The 7938-nt window shown below is 38.3% G+C and overlaps 1 non-coding gene across 1 annotated transcript; it reads right to left on the bottom strand.

Annotated features, from left to right (window-relative positions):
* Positions 1 to 7186: 7186 nt before the first annotated feature.
* Positions 7187 to 7409, bottom strand: LOC116536661. The gene has a single exon (XR_004262753.1). It is a non-coding gene; the product is annotated as a small nucleolar RNA U3 (small nucleolar RNA).
* Positions 7410 to 7938: the final 529 nt, after the last annotated feature.

Here is a 7938-nt window from a genome sequence, read left to right as displayed (position 1 = left end):
TAAAATGCCAGTGCCCTTTGGCAAAGGTGTTAGACATCATTGATTCCTTAGTTGTAGTTATCTACTAAGGTTGAATCTGAGGAAGCCCTAATTTACTTACTTTTACTCTTATCTTAAATCTGAAACATGGGCTAGAAGAGTGAGGGGCCCTAATAAGGGGGTGGTTGGATGACAGAGGTAGAGGGCAAGGTTAACACTTGGTTCTGGGTAACTGAGGGAGATAGTACCTCTAACTGCTACCTTTTGGGGAGAGACAGAGATCGGAAAGTGGGTCAAAAACTGGCTTTACCTTTCTTTAATTCACAGCCTGACTCAGAGCACCTCTATCTTGACAGGGACAGAATTTCTGAAAAGCCAGTTGGTGTTTTTTAAGCACTGATTATTTTCTCTCACCCTGAATACACTGTTACTGGAATTCTGAATGGTGATACAAGGAGCTATAGTCGAATGCTAAGCAGTTTGAACAAAGTCCATAGAAAGTTCACTAAACAAATCTAAGACTTTGTAGTGAAAAAAAAAAGAAAGTGTCTACTTTCAGAATGTTTTTCTAACTTCAGAAACAAACAACACTTCACTCACACTGGGAATTAATTGGTTAATGAATTCATTTTACAAAAAATTTCTTCTAGTTCTTTTTTTTTTCTTTTGAGATGGAGTCTCGCCTATCAGGCTGGAGTGCAGTGGTGTGATCTGGGCTCACTGAAACCTCTGCCTCCTGGGTTCAAGCAATTCTCCTGCCTTAGCCTCCTGAGTAGCTGGGATTACAGGCGCCCACCACTGCACCCAGCTAATTTTTGTATTTGGAGTAGAGATGGAGTTTCACCATGTTGGCCAGGCTGGTCTCGAACTCCTGACCTCGTGACCTGCCTCTGCTTCCCAAAGTGCTGGGATTACAGGTGTGAGCCACCATGCCTGGCCCAAGGTGTTCTTAAATAAGAACTCTGGTAATATAAAAATATGAATGCTTCCAGAAAATTTAGAAAATATGGTGCAACAGAAAGAGCATGGGCTTTGGAAAGAGACAGTTCTAGTTTGTAGTCTTGGCTCTTCCACTTACTACCTATGTGGTCTTGGAGAACGTACTTAATTTTTCTGTGTCTCAGTTTCAGTTCTCTGATATATAACATAAGGATGATAACAGTACTTAACTCTGCTTCAGAGTTATTGTGAAGCTTTAGTATGATAACATATGTAAAGTGCATAATACCGTTCCCGGAACATAGATTTTGGAAAATCCTAGCTCTATTCCTTCTCTTGGATAGAAGAGGCTATGTTGGGGCACAAATCCTAGAGGGACAGGAGCCACAACTTATGAAACATTGATCTTAATGAAGATATAGCAGCACCAAAATCATGATGCAATTCTGTAAGCAAAGATGATACAGTCTCTACAAATGGCTTATGCACAATGTCTCAGATAGCAACTTTCTTCAGTGCCTGAAAGAATAGGATAGATACCAAGACATGACGGCGGCATCAAATCCAGTTGGTACTGGCTCTCTAATCCCTATCAAATATGGCAGAAGGCCCTTCAGCATGCCCCTACAGAGCCATTCTTGTGCACCAAGAAAGTGGCTGCTTAGTTGGGTGAGATTTTCAATGTGAGTTGTCACTAGCTATTGGGGAAAAGTTCCCCATTCCCAGCCAAGACTACAATACAACAATACCATTTTAGCTATTCAAATGGAGAAAAAATAAGCACTTATAAATGTTGGAGTGGATATGGAGAAAATGCACTTACATACACTGCTTGTAGGAACATAAATAGGCATAACCCTTTAGAAGGTAGTTTGGCAGTTTCTATAAAATATTAAAACAGACCTTTGCATCAGCTCAGCACTTCCACTTCTATAAATATGTCTCAGAAACATACCCCTATGTGCATTTGGAGACATACAAAAGATGATTATTGCATAGTTAGTTGTAATAGACTGATTGGAGAATGCTTAAGCATTAAAGCACATTCATGTGATAAAATATTATGCAGCTATTTAAAAATGAAGTGTATTAGGTGCAGGGACATAAAAGTATTCTTGTGATTTATTGTTGAGATATAAAATCAGGTTACAGTACAGTACATTGTATCAATTTAAAAACCCAAATGGTATATACTTACATTTGCATTTAAAAAATTTGGAAGGATATGAGTGTTTGTAGTGGGGGGAGTTTTGAAGGATCACATTCTTTTTTCAATTTCTAGATGTTTGTATTATTTACAATTATTTACATGAAAATGGTTTACTATTGCAAGCTTTTAAGTGCATCCTAAAATAATGAAACAAATGTAAGTAATAAATTGGCTTAGTCACTTCTAGCCCGCATGTGGTTTGAATTTTCCCAGTTTTCAGATGTTAAGATAATAATTAATTCTAGCTAACATTCATCAGATATTTATGTACCAGGCAATATTTTAAGTTCTTCACTAATAAATCTTCATGTATACTTATCTTCACATTATACCTATAAAATCTTCGCAAGATCCTTGTGAGTTAGAAACTATTACCATTCACATTTTGTGGATCAGAAAACAGAATCTCAGAGAGGTTCAACAACATATTAAATTCCATACATCATGTAAGCATTGGAGCTGGTATTTGAAGCCAGAGTTCACGGCTTCAGAGCCAGTGTGCTTAAGAAGTATTTCATATTGTCACTCAGATGAAAGTGGTAGACTACACCAGTTTATATTCTCAAGGAGTTGAGAGACTGCTTGGACAGATGTATGCTCTCTCTCTCTCTCTCTCTGTCTCTGTCTCTCTCTCTCTCTTTCTCCCTCCCTCCCTCTCTCTCTCTCTCTCTCACACACACACACACACACACTCACACACTCAGAAATACACATGAAAAAATGCAATTAAAAGGTATGTACTATAGAGTGCTAAAGAGATTGAATGCTACAGGAAGCATCCAGGAGAAAGAATGTTCATTGTAAGCTCAAGGAATCATGATCCGTACTTGGAGTTGGACCTACAGCCCTCCTTTTCACCTGGTTCTTCTTGTGATCAAGAATACGCTTAGTGGAACAGTTGACAAGGGTGCAGCTTGTGGCTAAAGAATGAAACGAAGCCTAGAAACCTATGCAGACCCTTGCATATATGTTACTTTTCATAGTAGAGCTTGGGCAGTGCAGCAGCCCTGAACCCAACCGTGGTAACTGAAGCAGGTCATTAGCTTGTACTGAAGTGAATTCTGCAGACTAGGCCAGGAGAGCCATTGCAGCATTCTCTGCCTCCGCCTCATCTCTCATGAGTATGGAGGAATTCCAATCTAAGGTTACATGAAACATCAAGACCAGAAGTCCTTTGATACACTCTATTCACTCTTTTTATAAATGAAGAAAATGAAGCCCAGAAAACTGAATTAGCTTGTTCAAGATCACACTGCCATTTTGGTAACATATATGGCAGTATATCACTTTCATTTGAAGCAAAACGTATCTTTTGACTAATGGATTTCTTTTGCTTTGTGATTAAAAAAAAAGGATTCAGGGGGCTTTCATATAGGATTCACTTTCTCCCTCTTTGTCTCTCTAAATACGCACACGTGCATGTACACACACACGTACATATACAACAATTTCACTTCTTGATGTTTTTGTTCATGCTTTTCGTTGTAGGTTATCATTTATCCTCCATATAACGTATTGCTGAAATTTGGGTCATACCTTTTATCTCTAAACATGAAGCGAAAGGCGAAAATGTTTGCTCTTCCCAGCTATCACTTTTTAAAGGGTATCATTATCGTGGCCAGAGAATAAATAATGGGACTCCTAATAGAATCCTGAGTACAGGCCCACGTTTTCAGAGATGGCATTTCACGTGCTTTCTTGGAGGATATTTAGTTAGTACCTCTGAGACATGATCGATTATCAAGTGCCAGGGTTAGGGTTATATAACAGGCCCTCCTACAGGAAAAACTTTATAAAATAGAAGAATGGAAAAAATGTGCTGTGCCATTGCATAATAATCTTGTGAAAAACAAAATGCCTTATTCATTTTAATATAAACACTGGAAAAAATGTTGAGTCTTCACTCTGTCTAATCAATTGCAGGGCTTTGCAATAAAAGTGAGGCTGTTTTACTCCACTAATAAGCGCAAAATCAATCTTCAAACGCAACATGTTTTATTGCATCTATTCTTGGCTCTTCAACTTTCCAATTTATAAATGATTATTTTTTCCTAAGTTGGGTGGAGCGCTGGGGAAGAGCAGAGAAGAACTTATTAGGTATCTATAGCTTTCTGAGCTATGTGTCATTGGACTGTGTTCAAAGTCCTTCCCAATTCAATAGTAGCATCTATGCTCTTGGGGCCTTTATCCACAGGCCCAGGAAGGTTAATCTGGGGCCTTATTCATGGAGTATAGGCACACACAAAAAGGTATGTCAGAAGAGTTCCTTGGTTAAGGTCTGACCCTTGGCGAAATGGTTGTCATGCTTGTTTTAGGCCCAACCAAGCCCATCATTCTTTGATCATCTCTGGGATATTTCATATCTGCCTACACATAAAATCTGATCCTTAAATTTTATTTCCCCATCCAAACACCCAAACAACATCTTGTCTCTTCTTCCTTTATGCTGAAAGGAACTCTTGCCTTTAGCCTACTTCTAGTTCTAAAATTTTTTAAAGGTGATTTCTTCCAAGAAACTTTTCTTAGCACCACTCCCATAGGCCTTGCCTTCCAACATAGGTTTAGATACTCCTCTTCAAGATTATCTTGATACACCTTGCCTTACCTATCATCATCTACTTACATGGCTTTCTTACCGCATTCACAGAATGCTCAAGGATTGGGAACAGGACAGGTATGCTTTGGTTCTGTATCTGCCCCAGGTAGCACAGTGCTTGGCCGAGAGAAAGGGCTCGGACAGTATACTTTAAATCAAACTAAATGCTGCCTTACCTGATATCATGAAATGAGAGGGGGCAGTAATTAGATAACTGGGAAAATGCCCCTAGCAGAGTAGATTTTGAGAGGTAGCAGTATTCAAAGAGCCTAAAAGCAAAAATATGGAGGCCATAAGTTGCAGCTGCACTGCAATCAGGGATAAAGAGCTTGAATCTGTGACCTGGACATAGTTTCCTTTACTTTGTGTCCTTGGAGCCAACCATTGCCAGGATTATTTCCTTAGAGAGGTATTTTCATTGAGTCATATTTATAACTTATTTACCTAAGTTGAGTTGTATTTCATTGGTAGTTTACCAAGTCCAGAGACTCTCAGTAACATTCAGGAAACACTATGTGCCCATGATGAGCACCAAGACATAGCTGTCTTGATAGATAGAACTGCGTATTTGCTGATCGTGAAGGCAGGTGGTACTAGGCCAGGAACTGCTGGCATTATTATGGAAAAAGAACTAGCTCTGTTTCAGTAGAAGTTCCACTAGCCAAGGTGGTACTAAGGAATGAGGAATGAGGGCTTTTCTAAGATGAAGAATGTCAGTGCAAATGGAGAGGAGGAATAGGAGTGTGAGGTTGGGGAGAAGAGAGGAATTACAGGATCCGTATAATTTAGAATTGCATGTTAAGGTAATGGAAAATATTTACAAAGTATTTACTCTGTGCCAAGAATGGTATAAGGATGATATGATCTTATTGAATTCTCACCACCACCTTATGATGCAGTACTATTATGAACTTGTTTTATACATGAAAGTAGCAAGGCTTGTGCAAGTGAAGTAACTTACCAAACATCACAGAATTGATAAGTGGCACAAATGGGAATTTCAACTTGATTTGTTTGATTCTAAAGCTCAGGTTCTGCCCTCTAATTAAAGGTACAATTTACATGAAGTGAAAGGCGTGAATATGAATGGTACAGCTGTGTAACATTTTACTTATATATGTAGCTACATGATCACCACTCAGGTCAAGATATAGAACATTTACAACATCCCAGCAAGTTCCTTTGCACTCCTTCCCCATCACTACTGCCTGCCCTACATACACACACACACCAGATAATCATGTTTTGACTTACATCACCATCTATCAGTGGCTCTCAAATTGTAGACCCTGAACCAATAGCATCAGCATTACCTGGGGACTTGTTAGAAATACAAATTCTCCGTCCCCACCCCAGACCAACTGAATTGGAAACTCTGGGAGCAGGACTGTTAAAACACAGAAAATTGTGTTTTAACAAGCTCTCCAGATGATCTGTTGTGCAATCGAGTCTGAGAACTGCTGCATAGAGCAGTTCTGCATGTTTTAGAAATTCATAAATAGAATCATATAATGTATATCTTTTTTTGTCTCACTTTTTTTCTCAGCAAAATGTCTGTGAAATTTATTCATATTGTTACCTGTTTTAGGTGGGTGTAAAGCTGGTTATTGTGGGGTTTGCCATTACTTTGGCGAAAACTGCAATTACTTTTGCACCAACCTAAGTATCAGTAATTGTTGCATTTTAAATTCCTGATTAGCAATCCATTGTATGAATATACAATGTTATCTCTTTGAGAGATCATTAGTGGAACTTTTATTAAGGGAAGTATGTTTTCTTTTTTATTTATGGCAAATACATTTGTGGAATCACAAAATTAAGGCCCAAATTATGTATGAGTAAAACAGATAATTATGTCATATAATTTCAGAAAGGCAATGCAGCCCTCACAACAAAATCTCTTTCTTTCTTGCTTCCTAATGCCAGAAATTTATTTAATAGGGAGCCAAGACTTTTATTCCATAATAAGCATTAATATTTAAAAGGCATGTATGTGTTCCAAAAAAAAATTTTTTTTAAATTATACTGAAGTGTTAATGACCTATCCTTTCTTTACATTAGAGTATGTATACTATCACTTAGTTATCCAAATCTTCCACTGACATTAATAATCAATCATGCTACTTTTATATTTTGATTTCCAATGCAATCTCAGGACTCTGCTCGTCAAATTATCCCAGGCAGGAACTATCAATCCATCACTGCTGACGTATCATCTCTGACTTAATTCCTGTTCATGTTGGGGTGTGTGTGTGTGTGTGTGTGTGTGTGTGTGTGTGTGTGTGTGTGTGAAAGAGAGAGAGGGATTTTGGTGGAGCTTAGAACTAGAGACAGAGGGGATGTATGGATCAGAAAGAGAAGCAGTCACATTTTATCCTGCAATTACATTTGAAAGCCCGTGAGGTTTGGGCACCTAGGATGCAGTAAATTCCTTTATTTTTCTTTTAATAATGTAAACATGAGCCATTGAGAAGGCATCCTCTCCTCTTATTCTCTACAAGGAAGAGAAGAACAATCATCATCAATGGCAAATGGCAGTTGCAGTGAGGCAACACAATACCTAGGGTCGGCTTCATGCTCAGGAAAGAACCCTGAACCTCCTCCTCATAGTTTCTGGTTCTCTACACATTCAGATTAACTCCTCTAGTAATAAACTATAGAAATGAACCCTGGAAATATAGCCTTAGTAAATTATTAGTCAACTGAATCTGTAAGAAATCAACTTAGTAACAGCAAAAACAAGGACAACAACAACTATTACTACTACTACTTTTACTAAGAGCTTTGTGTTGGGCTTTATGGCAAGCGATTCACCTGAATAGCCTCATTTAATCATCAAAACCCTTCCGAGCCATTATTACTATTCCCATTTTAAACATTAAATTGATGTTTAGACGAGTACCCAAACTCACATGACAGAGCTGAGATCCAAATCCAGGCTATCTGACTCTATATCCTGAGTCTTTTGGTTTGTTTTTATTTGTTTTGTTTATGTTTTTGTCTTTGAATCCCGATTTTACTGACTCTGAGATAACTAGATTTCTTTAAGGCTACATAGAACCCCTTCCCAACTCTTATTAAAAGTGTCTGAATCCACTTTCCTGCCTTAATAAGAATATAGTGACCATCACTGAAGATTTTTTTTTTTTTTTTTTTGAGACGGAGTTTCGCCCTTGTTACCCAGGCTGGAGTGCAATGGCGCAATCTCGGCTCA

The sequence above is a fragment of the Sapajus apella genome, unplaced genomic scaffold, assembly GCF_009761245.1.
Source record: "Sapajus apella isolate SASKATOON/1434 unplaced genomic scaffold, GSC_monkey_1.0 scaffold102, whole genome shotgun sequence".
NCBI classification, from domain to species: Eukaryota; Metazoa; Chordata; class Mammalia; order Primates; family Cebidae; genus Sapajus; species Sapajus apella.
Note: the sequence above shows the minus strand (reverse complement) of the source record. Positions and strands in the feature narration are given on the sequence as shown.